Raw genomic sequence first — 24,202 nt, 5'->3', positions numbered from 1 at the left:
TCTCCATAAGTTAAACATGGTTTACATGCTTTATTTAGACTTAAATTTTATTTGAGACTTTGTATGTGAGAGTGTGTGTGAGAGTGTGTTTGTGTGTGTGTGTGTGTGTGTGTATATATGTGTATGTGTGTGTGTGAGAGAGAGAGAGCGAGCGCATGTGAATGCATGCCAGCACATGTACATTTACACGTGTGTGTGGACATGTATGCAGATGCCTGTGATGGCCAAGAAAGCATCAGATACGCTGAAGGTAGAGTTACAGGTGGTTGGGAGCCTACATGTGGGTGATAAATATCAAACCTGGGTCCTCCACCAGAGGCAAAAGTACTCTTAATGGCCCTGTATATGACTGGTCTAGTGTGTTTTAAATTTTTTTGCATGTATTTTATTGGGTATGTGTGCCTATATTTATTTGAGAAATTGATCTATAATTTTTTTTGAGGGTTGACACAGGGTCATGCACATTAATTCTGCCCCTGATTACCACAGATCTTACACATGCAGACCACAATCATCACTGTTCCCATGGCCACATTGGACAGAAAGCAGAACACCTCATAGGTCCTTCTTAGAGGTAGCATCGCCATATTTTTGCTCCTAGATTCTGACAATGTTTCTAAAGGACATTTGGAGTTTCCAAAACCCTAGGCGTCTCTCCCGGAACTGAGTTCTGTTTTCAACGAGTCATTCTCTGTCCAGGTTCAACACCTGGTTCCAATGAGTCATTCTCTGTCCAGGTTCAGCAAGGCTCACACCTGGAGTTCTTGCTAAACATCACTCCCCAGAGGCATTCAGAGGCAACGATCCGTTCTGTAGAGTCTGTGTCCCACCTGCGATCCCGCTGGGAAGATTTCACCAGGCCTTTAAACTGTCCCTATAGCTTCACTTTTTTCCTGCAGTTGAGCTTGGTTCTGTTGAATGGGGTGTAAGCACAGTGTTGCAGGTAGTCCTTCTCCTTCACATCACCCTTTGCCTTCTAGGCCTTATATTCACTCCAGGTGCAGCCTTCTTAGCCACAGGGCAATGGATGCTGGAGCCTCCAGCTTGTAACGAAGTGGGATCTGCAGTTCACCTTCCTCTGCTGCTTAAGCTTCTTTTTACTTCTGATACTGTCATCTTCCATTACATTGGTCATCTCTTCATTTCTCCCTTTAGTGACATCTTCTTCCATCTTGTCTCCATCTTCCTCCTTCTGTATGATCAGCCGGCCAGCAGAGCTCAACTTGAAGCCATGGTCATTTTTCTTGCCCTGCCTGGGCCCACACTGAGTGGCAAGGACTCAATGGGCCTCCTTGGGATCCAGGAAATTGAGGGGCTCATCACTACCACCTTCCTTCAACCATGCCCAACTCCTCTGTCATCCAAGCTTCCACTGCTCCTTGCCTTGGCCTCGTTTTTCTTCCTCATCTTCTTTCTCAATGTCAGCCAAAATCTCCTCAATGCTGTTACCTTTGCTCTGGACAGGCTCCTCCTCCTCTTATTCCTCTTACTCTTCTTTCCCCTCCTCTGTAGCACCCTGGATCAGGGTACGATGCTTCTTGGTCAAGGTCACAGCTTTTCTGATTTTTTATTGGATATTTTATGTATTTACATTTCAAATGTCATCCCCTCTTCCCCCTCTACCCTCTCCCCTTCTTCCTCCCCTTGCTTCTATGCAGATGTTCTACTCCCACCTCAACACCCAGACATTCCCCTAAACTAGGGAAACAAACCTTCACAGGACCAAGAGCTTCTTCTCCTATGGATGCCAGACAATGCCATCCTCTGCTACATATGTGGCTGGAGCCATGGGTCCCTCCATGTGTACTCTTTGGTTGGTGGTTTAGTCCCTGGGAGCTCTGAGGTTATGGTTGGTTGATATTGTTGTTCTTCCTATGGGGTTGCAAATCCCATCAGCTCCTTCAGTCCTTGCTCTAACTCCTCAATTGTGGTCTCCATGCTCAGTCCAATGGTTATCTGGTACCATCCTCATTTGTGTCAGTAGGGCTCTGGCAGAGCCTCTTAGGAGACATCCATATCAGGCTCCTGTCAGCAAGCACTTCTTGGCATCAGCAATAGTGAATGGGTTTGGTGGCTACATATGGGATGGATCCCTAGGTAGGGCAGTCTCTGGATGGCCTTTCCTTCAGTCCCTGCTCTACTCTTTGTTCCTGTATTTCTTCCCATGAGTATTTTGTTTCCCCCTCTAAGAAGGACTGAAGCATCCACACTTTGGTCTTCCTTCTTCTTGAGCTTCATATGGTCTGTGAATTCTTTCTTTGGTATTCCAAGCTTTGGGGCTAATAATATCCACTGCAAAATGTCTATAAGTCAAAGGACACTGCCAATAGGATAAAACAGCAACCAACAGATTGGGAAAAATCTTTACCAATCCTACATCCAATAAAGGGCTAATATCCAATATGTACAAATAACTCAAGAAGTTAGACTGCAGAGAATCAAATAACCCTATTAAAATAGGACACAGAGCTAAGCAAAGAATTCTCAGCTGAGAAGTATCAAATGGCTGAGAATTACCTAAAGAAATGCTAAACATCCTTAGTCATCAGGGAAATGCAAATCAAAGCAACCCTGAGATTTCACCTCACACCAGTGACAATGGCTAAGATCAAAAACTCATATGACAACAGATGCTGGAGAGGATATGGAGAAAGAGGAACACTCCTCCATTGTTGGTAGGATTGTAAACTGGTACAACCACTCTGGAAATCAGTCTGGAGGTTCCTCCGAAAACTGAACATTGCACTACCTGAGGATCCAGTTATAGCATTCCTGAGCATACACCCAAAAATACTCCAACATATAACAAGGACACATACTCCACTATATTCATAGCAGCCTTATTTATAAAAGCCAGAAGCTGGAAAGAACCCAGGTGCCCTTCAACAGAGGTATGGATACAGAAAATGTGGTACATTTACACAATGGAGTACTACTCAGCTATCAAAAACAATGACTTCATGAAATTCTTAGGCAAATAGATTGAACTAGAAAATATCATCCTGAGTGAGGTTCCAGTCCCAAAAGCTTTCTGATGTTTATTTGGACTTTGTGGTATTCTCTAGGTAGCAGAAACTTCACTAACTGGAACCCAAACTTATGGATGAACTTGATGAAAAGGTTCCAAAGCTTCATGTGGGAATGCCATCCCATATCCTCTGACAGCTTCCCAATGGCTTCCATCACTAGCTGTACCTTGATGAAGCCTAGTGCAGATTTGACCACATCATGGGTTTGAGAGGCCAGCAGCAGACTCACAGTGTGAATGCATTCTTACTTGCACCCACCTACACCTCCTTGGTGCACAGGATCACCTCTGGGATGAGGGCAATGATGAACTTCTCATGCTGTGCTCACAGCTTTATCACAATATGTATGAGGCCCTTCAAACCAGGCCCTTTTAGCATACGAGGATATACTTTGAAGTGAGTCCAGTAGTCTTCTTCAGATCATCCAGGTGACTTTGTATGAAGCGGGCTGCAGGGCCCTGAAAACCGGCACACACCTCCACCAGCACTCCATAGGCCTTCTTCTGTACCGCACAGACCTTGTTCTCAAGGTAGGGCCAGATAGTAGAGTATAGCTTACTGATGGCAGCTTATTCTGAGTAAGGAGCCAAAGCCACAACCAGGTCCAGGACAGACAATCTGGTAAAATCAGAGCTGACAGGATCAAGAACCCTCTCTTTGGCTTTTTCTATTCACTAACTGAGACTCAGTTATGGTGAGGCCAGCAGAGCATGGTGAGGGTCTGTCGCCTCTCCAGCTGCAATAGGATGCTCATACAGGTTGGCAGGAAGTTTTGGCAAAGTGGCTCACTTCAGCATGGTCAGTCTCTGCTACTTAATCCTTAGTGATGAGGATGGGTAGGACCTGGCATACAGTGACCCTCAGGTCTGAGCGTTCATTGAGAGATGTGCTCAGAGTCCATGCCAGGTCTTTGAAGGAGGCAGCCACATCTGTGGGTTTTGTGCAGAACCCAGGCAGGAGGGTCCAGGTCTGCCACTGGAGGGTATCATAAATCTTTGACTCCACTGTGCTGTTTCCCTAATCCAGGTCCACAGCTTTTCTCTTAAAAGTGTTGGCCAGCAGCAAGTAAGTGGTGAAGAAACCAAGTGTTTCCCTGAACATGATCCCTTAGATAGGCAGCAGCCAGCTCCCTGGGAAATCTAGACTCTCCTCAGAGCCATCACTTTCCAAAGGCACGGCCTGCAACGCCACCTTGGGTCCATACTAGTCATTGCAGCCCCCCACCGCCTGATCTAGGGCTGCTGTGTGGGGAAAGTGAGGGGAGAGGCGCCAGGTCACACAGGGACTGGAGGCATGTCTTCATCACAGGATGGACCTGCTTCCACAAGCTTCAAAGAAGACACCCAGTAGCTGCATCACAGAGCTCTAGGCCGCAGGAAATTTGTCTGTCAGGTCCACTTCCACTGCCCTGAATGTAGCGATGCACTGGGGAGGACCTGAGGCCGAAGAGGTCACAGAGCCAATATCAGTAATGTGTGGAACACGCTCCTTCAGGATCTCCTTGAAAGTTTGGGTAGCAACTGCCACCACTTGTGAATAAGGGGAGAAAAGACAGGTTACTGCAGTTCCAAAAAATTGAGCAAGGTGGCCTTGCCCCAGGTCCTGCTGCAACCTGACCAGGTTGTTATGGGCTTTCTCCATGACCTTAAGCTAGGCCAGCAGTTCTCACTGAGAACATAGTCATATAATGCTGTGGTGACCTGGGCATTGAGTTCTGCTGACAGGGTGCTAGGGGTGGGCATGGCATGTAAGGAGTTATGGAAGATCTGCATGGAATGGGCTGTCACAAGCACATTGTTCAAGGTCATAATCCGAAGCCGAGTCTCACTGCAGCTCTTCACCAGGCCTTCCGGGAAGCAGGGCAGCATGTCTTTCAGCATTGTTAGAATGTGCAGTGTAGTGGTGGCCTCGTGGGAGCCTCCAGACTTCTCAGTCTCCTGGATGCATAACTTGGCAGTGGAGACAGCAGCAGGGTGATGGGCGGAGCCTTTTCAGCAAACATGGAGTCACTGTCCTTGAGAATTGAGCAGATTCCATACTGAGCAGCCTTATGGATCTTTGGCTTGGCCTGCACAGTGAAGCTTATGGTACTCCCTGAGAGGTAATAGGATAGCCCCGGGCCTCGAGGTTTTGCTTCTGAAGGGGGATGTCCAACAGGAGAGGACCCATCAGAGTGCAGAGGTGGAGCCACTGCTCTCCTGGGCAGACATGATATCCATGAAGGTGTTGGTGGTATTAGAGAACTTCTTCATGAGCACAGGACTTGGCACATGCTTCAGAACAAGGTTCAGTACACACTCAATGGCAGCCAGTGACTCTGGGGACTCCACTGCTTCCCTTGTCATCAGAGCAGCAAAGTTCTCAGTCTTTGTCTCCTTGCCTCCCTGGGATCGAATCACCTCCTTAACAGCAGCCAGAACAACACAGATGTCCTTGTGAGGACCTGAGTAGGATTCCCAGAAGCACTGCACGTTGCTGAAGGTGATGTTTGTACAGTCAGACAAGCCACTCAGAAATGTGCCAGAAGACTTTTCAGTGAAAGCCACCTCCTGGTTTTGGTCCATGGTCGTGTCAGTGGCTTGGCTTTTGCCCAGGCTCAGGGTCCCAGACTGCAGCCCATTATGCAACTTCACAGCATCAACTGTCAGGTCACTCTTTCCTGGCAGGGACTGAAGAAGCAGCTGTGAACTGACCAATGCAGATGTGAATGCTTAGAGCTAACCATTAGACTGAGTTCAGGAAACCTGTTAGGGGAGCTGGCAGAAGAAATCGAGGAGAGGAGGGGGATTGTAACCCCAATAGAAGAATAACATAGGGTGGCCTGACTACCCAGTTCTCCCAGTGTCCAGACCACCAACTAAGGAATGTACCAGGAGTGCTCCAGGGCCCCAGATAGATATGTAGCAGAGGATGGCCTTGCATGACAGCAATGGGAGGGGAGGCCCTTGGTCCCGGGGAAGGCTTGATATCCAAGCTTTTGGGGGATTCTGGGGTGGTGGGGCAGGAGAGTGTGGGTTGGTCAGTGGGGGAGCACTCTCATACAGACAAAGGGTAGGGGGAGGGCAGATATGGGATGGGGGGCTGGTAGAGGGGGTAAGGAAGAAGTAGAATATCATTTGAGATGTAAATGAAAAGATTAATAATACTGATAAAGAAGAAGCAGCTGCAAGAAGCCTGGCAATGATGGCAAGTAGCAAGGTTGCTGTCACTGCTGTAGCCTTTCTTCCAGCACTTTAGCTTGGCCTAGACACCAGAGAGACACAAGTTGACCAAATGGTGTCATGGACCCACTCAGAGAACACATGTCCAACCATGCAGAAGAGACAGCAGAACTCACACCAGAAAATATGTGTGTCAATCTATAACTTCTTGATTGTTGTTCTCTCTTTATTAGGTTTTGGTATCATATCATAAAATGAGATTTTTCAGAGTTGTTTTTCCCGACTTTTATTCTATGGTATATTTTGAAAAGCACTGGTTTTAATTTTCTATGAAAAATCTGGCTTTAAGAGCTAGGGAAAATTAAAAAAATATTTAAATACAAACTAAACCAAGGCTGTAAAAGACTGTTACATTGATAAACACACAACATATGATGAGACTGAAGACCCCACACATAAATTAGAAGATATTCCATGTTCATGTATTCGAAGAATTAATTACTATTAAAATCCAAACCATCAAAACCAATACAAAGACTAAATAATACAATCTCTAAGCAAAACATGAATCACCCACATTTTTTTAAAATTATGCCAAAACCTACATTGAATAAATCAACCAAGTAGAAACAAAAAGGAATACAGAAAGAATCAAAAAAACCAGGAGCTGGTTTTTTTTTTTTTTTTTTTGAGAAAATCAACAAGATAGATAAACCCTTAGCCAGACTAATGAGAGGACACAGAGAGTGTTTCCAAATTAACAAAATCAGAAATGAAAAGGGAGACATAACAACAAAATCTGAGGAAATTAAAAAAATAATCAGATCCTACTACAAAATCCTATATTCAACAAAACTGCAAATTCTGGAGGAAATGGACAATTTTGTAGAAAAATACCAGGTACTAAAGTTAATCAGGAACAGATAAACCATTTAAACAACCCCATAACTCCTAAGGAAATAGAAGCAGTCATTACAAGTCTCCCAACCAAGAAGAGCCCAGAACCAGATGGGTTTAGTGCAGAATTCTATCAGACCTTCATAGAAGACTTCATCCCAATACTGTCCAAACTATTCCACAAAATTGAAACAGATGGAGCACTACCGAATTCCGTCTATGAAGCCACAATTATGCTTACACCTAAGCCACACAAAGACCCAACAAAGAAAGAGAACTTCAGACTAATTTCCCTTATGAATACTGATGCAAAAATACTCAATAAAATTCTCCCAACCAAATCCAAACCAACACTGAATCAAACTTTTCAAAAAATGAATCATAACATCTATTCACATGTTTACCACTGTTTCCAGTGCTTTTAATTGTTGCTGATACAGTCACTGAAACATTTCTATTTAGTTGGATATTCTAGAAACAATGAAAATGATGGGCTGACTTTAAGGAAATCATTATATAAACACAACTCTGTAGCTATTTCTCTAATACTTAGTATACATGGAGAAGCAAATGCCAGAAAATTCTAGAGCATAAAACACACAGTGTTTTTGTTTTCCTAATGGGAAAATGATATTTGTCTTTTTGAAGAGAAACTAATATACTTTTTTAAAAAAAATTTTAGTCATTTTAGGTTTATAGGAAAAATTAAAACAAAATACTTATTCATTTCTATGTCATGAAAAGCTGGTATCTTTCTCATTCCAGATTGTTAAATTTTCTGCCACCTTTCTCTCCTAAGCAACTTGATTTCAATATGAACAATGTTCTAAAAAGAAATTACATTTAATCATCACATATTACATCTCATTATAAACTCATCCTAAGCACAAACACTCTCCTGTTTATAAGCACTCACAAAGAAGAAAAAAGATAGGAGAAAACTGTCCAATTTAGAATATGAAAAATATGCAGGATGTTTTTTGAAATCTTCCAACATCAATAAAATACTAACCATAATTTAGGGAACAAAATTGACTTTTTGAACAATAAGAATTGCTTTAACTGGCTAATTCTCACACTGGTTGGCTCATTGGCTCCTGGGAAGCAGAACAGGTTTGGAACCACAGCTGCTGCTCATTGAGGATTGCTGTTATTTCCCAGTCACTCGGAAGCCGAGGCCCGAGAACAGTTCATAGAATGAAGACATCATGTCTTCCTTAAGGGTTTGAAAGAAGATGACTATAAAATCACCCATATGTGTGCAAACGTTCTTGTGTATGATGGTACACTTTTCACAGGTGTATTTTTTATCTATGTAAATTGTAAATTGTCTTATTTCATTACAGGTATACTCACTTTTCCCAGGATTTCTTTTGTGAAATGTTTTTAAGAAGTATTGTTTCTCTGAAAAGTTGTCCATTTTGTAAGTCTTTAAAAATACAGTAGTCTAGAGTTGTATAAAGAATATCTTTAGGTTTTGATTTGTTTTTTACATTTTGGGCTGTACTTGCATTTATGATTACATTTCCTTCAAAATATTATTTTATCTGATCCTTTTGCTTCCTTTTTTTATATTTCCAGATTTTTAAATCCATTCTCTCTCTCTCTCTCTCTCTCTCTCTCTCTCTCTCTCTCTCTCTCTCTCTCTCTTCTTTTCTTCTTTTCTCCCTCTTTTTGTACAGTACTAGGGATCAAATTCATAGTCTTGCATATATATGCTAGGCAAGTGCTATAACAATAAATTAAGCCTAACTTTTTACTCAACTAAACAACACATAAACCACACACACACACACACACACACACACACACACACACACACACACACACACTAAATGTGATAATTTTTAAAAGCAACTAATTTTGCTGAAGAAACGATGAGGCTAAATTCCTCTATGTAATAATGTCACCAGCAGTAAAGTGGAGACAGATATTAATTCAGAAAACCACCTTCATCTGAGCTAAAGTGTATGCTGAGGTATTGCAGTCCTTGCTCTTAGTAAAACAAACTGGAAAAGTATATAAAAGAAAGACAGAAAAATGTTTTCTGTCTTATCCCTCCTCAGCTCCAAGCACTATAGATGAACGCTTGTTTGAAGGGAGAAGGAATTCAATTCAGGCAATAGACATGAAAATTTTTACCTTTCTTAACAAATGAAACAATGCCAGACTACACCCATGAAATTGGTTCCTGGAACTGCCTTATCCAGGCAGCTAAAAAGTTGCCTAAACCTAATCCAATTTTGGGTGGCAGAATGAGAACCACACCTCCCCAGAAAGGGAACAAGGTAGAAAAGCTAGGATATTTTATCCTGGAAATCAGTAGTGGGCTCATCATGGTGATAAGTACAACTAGGAAGAGACCAAAGTCTCCTATACATAGGCAGACTCCCAGTCAGACCCTGTGGAAAATGACTGAGTTTGAGTTTCCATTAATGCCAACTATACAGTAATCATGGCACAAGATTTTTAACCATGAGTAGTATCACTAAATTCCTACGGCTATGAGATTCAGTCGCAGCACACTTTAATATCATTTTTGGTAGCTAGAAGACTGCTTTCATCAATAAACCCCAACTCTTCTGCAGCATAGCATGAAGCAAAAGGCGGGTTAAGATATTCAATTAGACATGGGTTCTTACCTTGGATATCATTGTTGGGCTAATGAAACCTAAAAATGAGAACAAACTGACAGTCACTATTGTGAGAATTGTTTACAAACAGAGTCTTTGAAAAATTCCCGGGGACAAAGGAAGATACCATCCTATGATTCATAAATTTATTTTAGCTAGCCTTATTAGGCACAATCAAGCTCTGCATAGGCAACTTACAGTAGTGTGGGCCTTCATCCTATCCCAGGCTGGACCATAAGTGTGAGACACCATCTCAGCGCTTTATCAATAAATAACAGGACACTGGCGAAATTCCCTTTAAGGTAATCCTGTTTAGGAGAATTCCACAGTGCCTGATCATAGGCTGTTGGCTGTGAACAAGTTGTACAGGCCCACCCAAGCTCACAGAGAGACTTGCAAGGATGGATTGCCATTTTTATGTATTTCACTAAAGCTTATGAGAATGTAGGGACAGTATTAATGAATTAACATTATTGGAGCCCAAGAGGACTTGAGAAAGCTATGGGAACAGAAAAGTAACAAAACTTCCACAAACGATAAAAACATACAAATCCAGGTAAAAATTATCCAGGAAATCATGAGTTCATTCAATGATACCTACAAATTACAATCAAGTTTTTAAAGGTAAATAGAATGAAGAGACTTTTAAATGCAGTATACAGTCTACAATCCCTACCTAGGAAATAGTGCCAACAGTTGGTGGACTTTCCTACCTCAGCTACATAATCAAAGCAGCCTCCTATAGACATATCTAGACATCTATGACTTAGGGGTTTCTAAATTTTCCCAAGTTGACAATTCACAATTAGCATTCTCTCTCTATCTCTCTATCTCTGTCTCGGTCTGTGTGTGTGTGTGTGTGTGTGTGTGTGTGTGTGTGTGTGTGTGTGTGTCTGTCTGTCTGTCTGTCTGTCTGTCTGTCTGTCTCTCGTGCTCCCTCTCACTTTGGCTCTCACTCGCCCTTGTTTACATTCTCTCTGTTTCTGTGTGCTTGTCTGTGTGTCTGTGTACAGATCATGGAAACATAATAACATATTTTAAGTGAGAAGGGACTAGAATATATGTGACATGAAGGCAGAATGTTGTATTATTTGGGGACAGAAAGGCAACCAACTAGATGGAGACAATAGTTGTAGAGGGAAGTGTAATGACATAGATATATAAATGTCACAATGAAATTGATTGTTTTGTATGCTTACAACAAAGGAAGAAATCTTTGTTGATTTAAGGTAGTCATCATTTTGATACAATAAAAACACAATCTATTATAAAAAAAAGAAATAATAAGCCTACTAAATTAGACAATATACCAAGAGCTTCTGATTCTTCAAAAACACTGTTGTGACTATAACGACAACAGAGGAGAGCGAAATGAATAGAACATAGAGGATAAGGTGTTCAGCATCACCCATCACCAGGTAAATGTAAATGAAATCAATGATGATACATATCACATATGGTGCCTTGAATGTGACTCTCTCCCATAGTTGCAGATATTTAAATACTTGGGTTCCAGTCAGTGATGCTGTTTGACAATGTTTGGGGAGATTTGTTCTTATTATAGGAAGTATGTCACTGGTGGCAGGTTTTGAGAGCTTATAGAGGCGAATGCCAGCAGCAAACCACTGAACTGAGAATAGGTCCCCTATTGAAGGAATCAGAGAAAGAACTGGAAGAGCTTGAAGGGGCTCGAGACCCCAAAAGTACAACAATGCCAAGCAACCAGAGCTTCCAGGGACTAAGCCACTACCTAAAGACTATACATGGACTGACCCTGGACTCTGACCCCATAGGTAGCAATGAATATCCTAGTAAGAGCACCAGTGGAAGGGGAAGCCCTGGGTCCTGCTAAGACTGAACCCACAGTGAACTAGTCTATGGGGGGAGGGCGGCAATGGGGGGAGGGTTGGGAGGGGAACACCCATAAGGAAGGGGAGGGGGGAGGGGGATGTTTGCCCGGAAACCGGGAAAGGGAATAACACTCGAAATGTATATAAGAAATACTCAAGTTAATAATAAAAAAAAAAAAAAAAAAAAAAGACTAGAGCCATTTCTGGTTCATGGTTTCTGCTTCCTGCATAGGTTTGAGATGTGAGCTTTTGTCTGTTTCAGCTGCCATGCCTGCCTGCTGCCATTGCTCCCATGCCATGTGCTGATGAACTCTCTAAAACTATAAACTCGAAAAGGCCTTTCATTCTGTAAATTGCCTTAATCACAGTGCCATGCATCACACCACCCCCAATAAGAATGGTTATTTTCACAAATACTAAAGGCGTGCCTCTGAGGTATAAAATAAAATGGAATTCCAGCCCACTATTTCTATGAACATCATGGAAAAACTGTATGGAAGTTTTCAAACACCAAAAATAGAACTACTTTAGAGTTCAGTAATTCCACCATGGAGTATATATATGGAAAATAAAATAAAATCAGCATGTCAAAAACACTTGAGTGTTCCCATGTATGCTGCAGAACTATTGTCAGTTGTCACAAAAACAATAAGCATAATTGTTTATCAACTGATAGTTGGATGAAGAAAATGCCATCCATATGTTTGATGCAATACTACTTAGCTACTGAAAAATGAAATCTTAGGATTATTTTTATCTTATTAGGGGAATCAGTTTTATGCTAAAAAGCAATTAGAATGGTTTTGTTTACTAAATTTGCTGTGTAGCACAATTTTTTACCCTTATCTATTGATTTGAACAAAGAATATCTATGCTTAGAAGCATAAAGATGAAATTCGGATAGAATGGGACATAAACTGAAATTAAGTTGGCATGAAAATACAAAGTATGCTTAACTTCAGTCACATGTGGAATATAAACTACTATGCCAGGGAAATTTTATTATTATTTTACCCAACTTTTTTCCTTGTTTTATAATGTTACATATTCTTTAAGATATTTCTTATTTACAATTTTATTGTATAAAATAACAAACTAATCAAGAGTATATATTCTATGACATTTTAGAACATATTTCTCATAATTATGCATGTCAGTCAAAATATATATTTCATTGAAATGTCCATGTCCTTTTGAAAGAAATATAAAAAGAATAAGGTTCATTCATTTTCTGAAGATAAATATATGTTATAAAAATAAATTAGGAAACTTATACAGCAAACAGCTTATCTCAAATAAATATATCCAATATAAAAGTAATTAATGCATTTATAACTAGTATAGATTTTATAAAACTTAATAAAATTAAATAACAACAATCAAGTTTCATCAGCAAATTCTTAATGTTCATGAAAAGTCCATGTTGCCTGCACTACTTTATCCTGGATAAGTGTATGTTTGCTTCTTGGCAATATATTTTAGTTTGAATTTTATAGGAATTCCATTTTATAAGTAACCCAAACACAAAAGGACACACATGGTATGTATTCACTGATAAGTGGATGAGTCCACTTATCAGACTACTCACAGTACAACTCACAAATCATATGAAGCTTAGCAAGAGGGAGACCAAATTGTGGATGCTTCAGTCCTTTTAGAAGGGGGGAACAAAATAATCATGTAGAGGGAGGGAGGGACATGGGAGGGAAAGAGGAGGGCAAGGGAAAAAACGGTGGGGAGGGATCAAATATGGGACAAAAAAGAAGTTCAGAGGGTCAGGAAAATGAACAGAAATATGTAGCAGTCGGGGGTGGGAAACCAAGGGATGCCACTAGAAAGTTCCAGATGCCAGGGCAGCAAGAGGTTCCCAGAACCCAATGGGGGTGACATTAGCTGAAATATCCAACAAAGGGGAGAAAACCTGTAGAGACAATATCCAGAGGTTAGGCACAGCCCCCAGTTAGGAGATGGGGCAACCCACTCATCTACATATTCTTAACCCAAAATTGCTCCTGTCTAAAGGAAATATGGGGACAAAGTGTAGAGCAGAGACTGAAGGAAAGGCCATCCAGAGACTGTCCCACCTGGGAATACATCCCATATACAGACACCAAACCCAGACACTATTGCTGATGCTAAGGAGTGCTTGCTGACTGGAGCCTAATATAGCTGTCTCGTGAGAGGCTCTGTCAGAGCATGACAAATACAGAGGCAGAAGCTCACAGTCAACCATTGGACTGAGTAAGGCAACCCCAGTGGAGGAGTTAGGGCAAGGAGTGAAGGAGCTGAAGTGGATTGCAACCCCATATGAAGAACTGTATCAAGTAACTGGATTTCCCCAGAGGTCCCAAGGACTAAACCACCAACCAAAGAGTCATGGATGGATACATGGCTGCTGTTACATGTGAAGCAGAGGATGGCCTTATCTGGCATGAATGGGAGGGAGGCCCTTGGTCCTGTGAAGGGTTGATGCCTCAGTGTAGGGAGATGCCAGAGTGGTGAGGCAGGAGTTGGTGAGTGGGTGGAGGAGTACTGTCTTAGAGGCAAAGGGCAAGGGAGATGGGATGGGGGGTTTGGGGAGGAGAGACAGGGAAGCGGGACAGCATTTGCTTAATGGCAAGCAAGCCGAAACTTCAGGTAGAAATATTCTCCTGTAGGCCATCCAGAGACTGTCACTAAGTCTGAGCCAGGCATAGTTGCTGGACCTAGGCTGAAAACCTAGTCAGTGCTGCTATACCCAAACGAACCAAAGTCAGATGAACTGGCTAGTTTTATGTCAACTTTATACAAGCTAAAGTCATCTGATTTTGGCGGGGGGGGGGGTGTTCAGTTAAGATAATTCCTCTATAAGATCCTGCTGTAAGGCATTTTTCTAATTAGTGATTGATGGGGAAGAGTCCCAGCCCATAGTGGGTATAGCCATTCTCAGGGTGGTGGTGCTGAGTTTTATAAGAAAGCAAGCTAAACAAGCCATGGGGAGTAAGCTGTAAACAGCACTCCTTCAGGGCCGCTCTTGCCTACAGGTTCCTGCCCTGTGTGACTTCCTGTCCTCAGTACTTTGATGATGAACTGTTACATGGATGAATGCAGGAAATGAACCTTTTCCTTCCCAACTTAATTTTTGGTCATGGTATTGTATCACAGTAATGAAAACCCTATCATATTTTTATAGAAATATATTTCTGGCATTGAATAAGGGGACACTCTTCAACCCTTCTCTGTTAAATTTAATTGACCTCAACTTTATTTTATATTTAAAAGAAGAAAGGATGATCAACCAGATCATTCAGAAGACCTCATCTCAGCTATTGTATAGCCTTTCTGACACATTAGGCCACAAACCAATTACTTGTAGAAACTATTTTGCCACTTTAACCAGTGACGTAATAGAGACAAAGTCCTCCTTGCTATTAAGTTACTCAATACCTATTTTTTAAATTTCACTTTAATAAGAGAATTACTGTTTTATTCAAGTTACCCACAAAGAATCATTTCTTTAGACAAGAGGCTAGCTGTCAAAATCAGTCCTTTTTCTGAAACTCACTCTGCTCTATTCTCTAGCGAATACCTTTCAGCACTTACTCACACTTGCTGGTTTCAATCAATTCCCTTGGTTGTATGATAATATCAAGGTACAGTGATGTCTTGCCCTGTTTTAAAATCTTCAAACAGTTACTGAAGACAGGTGGAATACACAGTGGTCATCTCAGGAAACATTTACCAAGCAGCTACAGCATAACATTTTCTTTCAAATATTCTGTCCTTATGGTGTGGCAAACATTTTAAGAGTATTTTTATGTATTTTTAGACAAGATATAAATAAATAAGTAGTGCAAAAACTTGATAAATGGGGACAACAGACTGTTAAGTATGAAGACCTAGGAAGGACAGTACTTATAAAAACTATCCATTAAATCAACTAAGAATTCTAATTTTTTTTCTTTTCTTTTTTTTTTTTTTCAGAACTGGGGACCGAACCCAGGGCCTTGCGCTTGCTAGGCAAGCGCTCTACCACTGAGCTAAAGCCACAACCCCAAGAATTCTAATTTTTACGTTTTGTTTGGAATAGACACATGGGGTATTTTCATTCATATTTATCTTGCTAGTGATGAATTTGTGCTTGGTTCTGATTGTTTGGATTTGGTTTTCTGAAATAGGTCTCCTTATGAGTAATAAGCTACCTTAGCCTATTCTCATACGATATAAAATATATTTGCTTCAACTTCACAAAATTCTGGGAATATAGATGTGAGCCACCATGTCGATCTCTTGTGATTTTTTAAGACTTATAAACAATTCATCTTGTTTCTGATGAGAAGAATGGCCCTCCTCTTTTCAAGTATGGATATACAGAAACAGGAACTTAAGAGTACTCCATCAAGAGGACTTAACTGATCTTCCTCGGATGAAGTACTTCAGCACTCTAGTCATGAAGATCATGGAGAAAAGTTTCTTATGTAAGGATCCTTATGTGGCACTCCATTTTTTTCAATGAGAGTCATAGTTATTAGAACTGCAAATGAACTTGTCAAAGCAATATTTAAATCCATAAATGAACCATAGATTTTACTTATCATGTTCAAACAGCATAATGTAGACCACTTGAAAAATTCTAGTGATTCTAGAAAATATATACTTTGCATTTCATAATTTAATATCTATGACAGGAACTTCAATGACTTAAAAGTGATATGTAGATACATCAACTTAGAGATGATAATATGTTTTGTAATGCTATGTAAAAATTGAGAAAAATTTACATCTTAATTTAAGCTAATACATTTTGCTTAAAATAGCCAAACATTCCTCATCTGTTGTCTCCAATTCTTGTGAATGCTGAATCAACTCACAATTTCCTACAGAAGCACAAATGGGAACATAAAACCAAGAGAGGGTCACTTGTAATTGGCCACTTCTTTTGAAATAAAAATGGAAGAAGACACCTATATAATTGAATCGCCTAAAACACACTTAAACATAGTATTTAATAAACCTAAGTGTATTATTTTTGTAACAACCAAGCAGAGTGTGAAATAGACATTCATAACAGATGACATACTTGTAGTATGGCTTTCCAAGATTACAATCCCATTTGGATGAAATTAGAAAGTAGGAGCATATATTCATTATATTTTTGTTTACTATCTATTAATTTAAGTTTATTCTAATAACCATGTGTTTAAGATTTCGATAATTACATCCATCTGCATAGATGCTGGTAATACAATTGAAAGACAGTTGGATTTAATTAGGTTTTAATGTATTTAAGAGTCCCTTGAAACAAGAGAAAAAGAAAGTCATTGAGAATATTTGTGAAGATGAGATTTGAATGTTTGATTCTGGAATTGGAATTGCTGAAGGATGAAATGGCATAAAGTCTGAAGGTAGTAATAAGGGTTCTAAACAAGGTGGGTAAGATGCCCACATATGATTGAATAGAAAATAATTATTTAAATTGATGTAATAGAAGAAATTATCTGGATAACAGGACACAGTGAACAAAGAAGAATAATTGATGTTGTAGTTATGGCCTTAAAAAGTAAGACTAGGAGAATGATTAAAATTAAAGCTATGATCACTTGGGAAGGGGTGCTGGGATGTTGATACATCACCTATGCCTTATAAAATTTGTTAGGGCAGAAGCAATAATGAAGAGTATTCCAAAGCACCAAGGCAGATAATCTTTGAAAATTACAGTATAATGCCTCAGGGGCAATGTACTGTCTAGTTTTATATTAAATTGAAACAAGCTAGTGTCATCAGAGAGGAATGCGCCTAAGGTATTCCAAGTTTTTGAGAAAATACCTCCTTAAGATCAAGCTATAGGTAAGCCTATAAAACATTTTCTTAATTAGTGATAGATGGGGGAGCTCCCAGCCCACTGTGGGAAGCACCATCCCTGGGATGGTGGTCCTGAGTTACATAAAAAATGTAGACTGAGCATACCATGATGAGCAAGGCAGTAAACAGCACCTTTCCAGGGCCTCTTCATCAGTTCCTGCCCCTGGATTCCTGCTGTGTTTGAGTTCTTGCCCTTGCTTTCTTCTGTGATGAACAGTGATGTAGAGCTTAAGCCAAATGAACTCTCCCCTCCCCCCAACTTGGTTTTGGTCATTGTGTTTTATTTCAGCAATAGTAACTCTAACTAAGGCAAGCCAATAATAAGTCACTGTGGCATCTCTTCAAACGTGTGTGTGTGTGTGTGTGTGTGTGTGTGTGTGTGTGTGTGTGTGTGTGTATGTTTAAAGAAATCATTAGTTTGGGGAAGAACAAGAGTGAGAGAGATGGGGAGAAATAATGTGAATGCATGTGGCATGTGCAAAATTATTTAAAAACTAAATAAAGAAATTTAGAAAAATATTTCAATAAAATAAAATAATAATATTATAGATAGAAAGAAAGAGGGGGAGGAAGGAATGAGAAGGGAGGAAGGAAGAAAAAGGAAGAATGAATGAAAGGAAGGAAGGAAGGAAGGGAGAAAGAAAGGAAGAAAGGAAGAAAGAAAGAGAGAAAGAAAGAAAGGAAGGAAGGAATGTAAGACTCTCAGAGAGAATCTTCCCTCAGGAGGGAGATCCTCAAGCCCAATGACCAGACCGAGTCCACAGGCTGCAATCAGCAAGAGGATTTTTATTGATCAGGATACACAGGTATCTGTGGGCTTCCCAGTCAATTTGGAAGACTGGCGCACCTAGCAGAGCCAGGGTGGGCTTTTTATAGTATTTTGGGGAGCAGAAGCAGGCTTACAGAAGCAGATGCATGGTTACAGGGATGTGATTGGTGGAGTAAATGAGGCATACGTGTATGTTACTTATTTTGGCTATAATCATAACAGTTGAGTTAGCAAAAAGTACATGGTGGTCAGGGCTTCCCGGGGGGTCAGGGACTGTTTCTTTTTCCCCCGCCAGGTGGCCCATGGAGCAATGCCCATATTTTAGTCTAGTTTCTGCATTTTGTTTTCTTTTCTGGTCTGTTTCGTCTAAATGATGGGTCAGCTTGTCCCACATATCTAAAAACTTATTTTTTACTTCTATAGTTGAGGGCCTTGGGCTTGTACAATTCCCTTTCTGGGAGGGGGTCTTTCAGGAAGGAAGAAAGACAGACAGACAGACCAGCAACGAGGCAGAGTGACTACTATAGCCTTATGACGTGTGGCTAGAAACTAATGCCTCTGAGAGAGAATGATGGGAGAAATGTCTGGAAATAGTTCTGATGACTCATGCAAATGTAAAGGAAACAATGGGCAAGAAGTGAGTTCAGTAAGAGATGACAGCAGAAAATAAAGTTCCTTAAAATAAGCCTAAATTTTAGGTACAAGAGCAGGAAGGAACACAGCAAGCCTCCAGAGATACAGGCAGAGATGGGATCCCTAGTTATGGAGTGCAGATCCAGAATTGCAGGTAGAGGTGTGGTACATATACACAATGCACTATTACTCAGGGAGAAGGACAACAACCCATGCACAAAACCCTAGACCCAAAATTTGTCCTGCCTACAAGAAGGACAAGGACAAGTACTAAGATGGAGCAGAGACTGAGGGAAAGGCCAACCAATGATTGCCCAACTTGAGAGCCACCCCATGGGCAGGAACCTATCCCTGATACTATTAGTGATATTCTGTTATGCTTACACAGAAGCCTAGCTAGCATAATTGTCTCCTGAGATGTTCCACAGAACAACCAATGGAAACAGATGCAGAGACCCACAGCCAAACTTTAGATGAAGCTCATAGTCTCTTATGGAAGAATTGGGGAAAGAATTGAGGGATCCGAAGGGGATTAGGAACTCCACAGGAAGACGAACAAAGGTAACTGGACTGGACCTTTGAGGGCTTCCAGAGACTGCCTCACCAACCAAAGAGCATGGGCTGGACTTAGGCTTTCCACATATATGTAACATGTGCAGCTCAGTCTTTATGTGCGTACCTCAACAACTGGACCAGAAGCTGTCCTTAAATCTGTTACCTGCCTGAATCTCACTCCCATAACTAGACTGCCTTGTCTGGCCTCAGTGAAAGAATACATGCCTAGTCTCAAAGTGATTGATGTAACAGGATCAGGTGATACCCAGGGTGAGACTCCCTCTCCTCTGTTTCTCCCCTTTCTTCCACGATGTTTCCTAAAACTTTTTTACGTGAGTGTTTTGTAGATGTATACCATGAGATAAGTGATCTGATTGATGAAATGGGGAAGGAAAAGGGCTCTATAAACAAAACTATAATACACGTAATTCTGTGTATAATTATACATATATCATTTTAATGAACTTTTAACATATGAGTTGACAGTGCCCCCTCAAAAGAAAAATAACACTTAACAAAGGTCCAATATAACACGTGAGAATCTCTCTTTTGAATTCTTGCTCAAGGCTGTCCAGTGGATTCCCATTGGACATTCATACAGCTTATTGTTATTGCTCTTGGTTGCCCTCCCTCAGTAGTGAAAGGTAAATCTCAATTGATGACAACACCACACACTTCAGAAACAGGACCCAGAAGCCCCTGAGATAGAATTAATTGACCAGAGTATCTCCATCCTAAGAACTAATTTTCATGGTACCAAAAGAACCTGTGCAAGCTTCCAAGAAAGAGAGGCAACCAAGAGGAGTTCTATGGAAATATTATGACTATGGACATAAACAACAAGTTGTTGAACTGATAACTTAAGAGAACAATAACACTAAGTAAACAGTAGTGGTACAAAATACCCTAGCAGTAATCATTGGCTTTCTAATAGGGCTTAAGACAAACTTAACAAGAGGGAAACCATGCCTGGTACTGGAAACCTATCCTACTACCCAGAGATAGTAAAGTCATGGATCTTGGAGATGTTAAAATCACCACAGTAATTAATGAGCATAACTCTCTAACAGCAATCTAAACAATAAGTTCTTATATACATTCTAATCATGTAAGCAAGTTCTTATAGTCACAGATAAGGACTCATCAAGAAAACTTCTATTATAACAGATGGTAACCTTTACCACAATTTAAATGCAGATGTTTAATACATTGGATTTCCTAGTACCAGCTACTCAAAAGATACAGAGGAAAGTTTATATACGCACCTAAAATGATGCCTTCAAATAAGGGCAGGTTTTGTTTTTTTTTTAACACTTCCTGAATATCAAAACTGATTTTAGGTGTCTGACTAAGCTTTAGCACAATGTATGTATAGGGACATGGGACAAACTGTCAGAGATATTGCAGAAGTTATCTTTGGATAATGATTAGAAATAATTATTGTTTCAGAATTGAAATCATGCTTGCCTAAGAAAGTTTACACTACATAAGGAACGATAGTTATATCACTTGCCACATTTTTCAGAGAACCAGATAATAACCCTGAATGAATTGTATATGCTGAGACTGAAGTCATGGTTTTCATAGTTGTCAACTGTTAACTTTCAGAGTCTATAGTTCTTTAGAGACAAGAGTCTTAGATATTCTAGTTTCAGTCTTTCTGGGGAAAGACTGCCAGTGCTCACTGTGGCTTTGTCAGCTTTGTTCAGCCCACTTCTTTGGAGTCAGCAAACATATTTTTAGGGAGACAACTAAACTAGAAGCAAAAGCAGGAGTTACACCTAATTCTTCAAGGAAAAGGACAATGCCAACAATAACAGTACACTGGTGTAAGGAGGAATTCAAGCAAAACAAGAACTTCGTTCATAGACTTATCTATATTACTGGGCAAATATACCAAATATGTTCTGTTGAAAGCCTCTACATGTACTGAATGTAAGAGTTGAGGGAGCAATTATAATGCCATTCTCACCACATCAGAGTTTTCAATCAATTGTTGAGGACTATCAGACAGGTAATTAAAACATGGTTCAATAAGACTTGTGATAGAAAAATCATGTCTACTTGTAGATGTATTTTGGAGGAGTGTCCAGTGAAGATTTACCAGACTGTAACAGTTTATAGAAGATCCCCTAATGTTGAAGCTGTCATACTTGTATTCAAATTGTCATATTGCCATTATTGTCATAGTGACAAAGGACATCAATTATTTAAATAATGCTTTGGTAAATATTAATTGAGTGGTACTATCTTTGGAGTATTGCTGTATTTATCACAATAATGAACAGATAAAATATGTAGAAGCATAACCAAGGCAGGTAACCAAGAATATAAATTTCAATATAGTATTTCAGAGTCATCAAAATTATTACAGAAGTAAAAATTTTAAAGAAGGGGAATAAGAAGTGTCACATAGGCACCATGAGAATGAGGAGAGAATGGTGCAAATACTAAACACTTCTCCTCTAAGAGACATATAAATCTAAAGGTATATTTTAGTAAAAGAAAAAGAAGAATATATATCATGCATCTCCTTTAGGATTGGGTTACCTCACTCAGAATGATATTCTCAAGTTCCATCCATTGGCCTGCAAAATTCATGATGTCTTTGTTTTTAATAGCTGAATAGTTTTCTATTGTGTAGATGACCACATTTTCTTTATCCATTCTTCAGTTGAGGGACATTGAAGATGTTTCCAGTTTCTAGATATTATGACTAAAACTGCTATGAATATAGTTGAACAAGTGTCTTGATGGGATGTTGGGGCATCCTTGGAGAATGTGCCCAGGAGTGGTATAGTTGGGGCTTGAGATAGAACTAGTTCCAGTTTTCTGAGAAACCACCAAATTGATTTTCACAGTGGTTGTACAAGTTTCCACTCCCACCAACAGTGATGAAGTGTTCTCCTTGTTCCACATTCTCACCAGCATGTGCTATCTCTTGAGTTTTTGATCTTAGCCGTTTTGATGGGTGTAAAAGGGAACCTCGGAGACGATTTGATTGCATTTCCCTGATGACTGAGGACTTTGACGTTTCTTTAAGTTTTTCTCAGTCATTTGAGAGTTCTCTCAAATTCTGTTGAGAATTCTCTGTTTAGTTCTGTACCCCATCTTTTAATTTGGTCATTTGGGTTTTGGTGTCTAACTTCTTGAGTTCATTATAAGTTTTGGAATCAGCTCTCTGTCAAATGTAGAGTTCGTGAAGATCCTTTCTCAATTTCTAGGCTGCAGATTTGTCTTGTTGACAGTGTCCTTTGCCTTATAGAAGTTGCATATATGGTATGTAGTCAATGGATATTAGCCATAAAATGGAGGTACCCTGCTACTCTCCACAGACCCAAAGAAACTAAACAAGAAGGAAGGCCCAAGTGAGGAAGCTTGAATCTCACTTAGAAAGGGGAATAAAATAGTCATAAGAGGCAGCTGGGAGGAGAGAACTGGAAGGAATGGGAGATGGGGAGGGAAATGTGGGGTAAGGATCAGGTGAGGGGAAATGCAGGAGAGATGGTTAGATGGCCAGGGGAATGAATGGAAATTTGCAACTAACAGGAGTGGTGAGGTAGGGAATATCTCCAGGATGAAACAGAGACCTGGGATAAGGGATGCACCTAGGAATCAATGAGTGTGACTTTAGCTGTGACTCACTACATTGGGGATGTGGAACCCTAAGATGCCACCTCCTATAGCCAGGCAGGAATACCACTGGAGTGACAACGCACACACAAAACTTTCAGCCCAAAATTTAACCTTTCTACAAGAATTGCAGGCATGGGGAAGGGAAAAGAGACTGAGGGAATGGCAAACCAATAACCAGCCCAACTTGAGACCCATCCCATGGGCAAGTACCAATCCTTAACACTATTAGTGATACTTTGCTGTGCTTGTAGATGGGAGCCTAGCATGGCTGTCCTCTGAGAGGCTCCTCCCAGCAGCCAACTCAGACTGATACAGACACTCACAGCTAAACATTGGATGCAGTTTGGGGACTCTTAATGAAGGACAGGAGGAAGGATTGCAGTTCCCTAAGAGGATAGCAACTCCACAGGAAGACCAACAGAATTAACTAACCTGGATCCTTGGAGCTCTCAGTCCGAATCACCAACCAAAGAACATACACAGGCTGGACCTAGGCCTTCCCACACATATATAATAGATGTTCAAGCTAAGTCTTCATGTGGATTCTGAACTGGAACAGGGCTATCCCAAAAGGTGTTGCCTGTATGAGGGATATGTTCTACTAGCTGGGCTGCTTTGTTTGGCCTCAGTGGGACAGGAAGTACCTAGACTCAAAGAAACTTGAAGTGCGAGGGGTGTGGAATACTGGGGGACACCTGCTTAGAGGGGAAGGGTAGAGGGAATGAGGGAAGGATTATGGTAGGGAAAACTGGGAGGAGGCAGTGAGCAGAATGTAAAGTGAAAAGTAAAAAAAAAATGAATTAAATTGAAAATACAGAAAGAGAAAAATTAGTTTCTGTTTCAACCAGGTCTATGTAAAGGTTCATAGGTTAAATTTGACAACAAGAATATTTTTACCTTAATATATATGGTAGAAGAAGTGACTGAGTTACTTTTTGTAGAAATGAAATAAGCAAGAGGTTGTTTGATAATGCATATATACTAAGAATATCAGTTGGAACATTTCTGGGTTTTTTTTTTTTGAGAGGAAAAAGAGAAAAGATGACATTAATAAGCTCCTAAACAAAAAGACAAATCTATGAAAATATAAGAAAAAATCCATACACAGAAAAAGGGGGAAGGCAAATTAAGAATTAAGAAAAAAATGAGTCTCCTGTAAGAAACAGCTAGAGGAGCAGGCAAATATTTAAGAAAGAAG

General features: G+C 40.3%; 1 protein-coding gene and 1 pseudogene across 22 annotated transcripts in view; both read right to left on the bottom strand.

Moving 5' to 3' along the window:
* The window catches only part of Ldoc1 (LDOC1, regulator of NFKB signaling), a 272,724-nt gene that overhangs the window by 20,795 nt on the left and 227,727 nt on the right, over positions 1–24,202 (bottom strand). For 9 of the 22 annotated variants that reach the window (XM_087600480.1, XM_087600485.1, XM_087600483.1 and 6 more), the window contains one exon: positions 9,730–9,758. The exons of the other annotated variants lie outside the window; for them this stretch is intronic. The gene's annotated coding sequence lies outside the window, so the exon portion shown is untranslated. The remainder of the gene's footprint in view (positions 1–9,729; positions 9,759–24,202) is intronic. 22 annotated transcript variants of the gene reach the window in all.
* On the bottom strand, positions 792–6,284 carry Rrp12-ps1 (ribosomal RNA processing 12, pseudogene 1; annotated as a pseudogene).

This window comes from Rattus norvegicus, chromosome X (genome assembly GCF_021556685.1).
Source record: "Rattus norvegicus strain SHRSP/BbbUtx chromosome X, alternate assembly SHRSP_T2T, whole genome shotgun sequence".
Lineage (NCBI taxonomy): Eukaryota > Metazoa > Chordata > Mammalia > Rodentia > Muridae > Rattus > Rattus norvegicus.
This window is presented reverse-complemented; position numbering and strand designations above follow the sequence as displayed.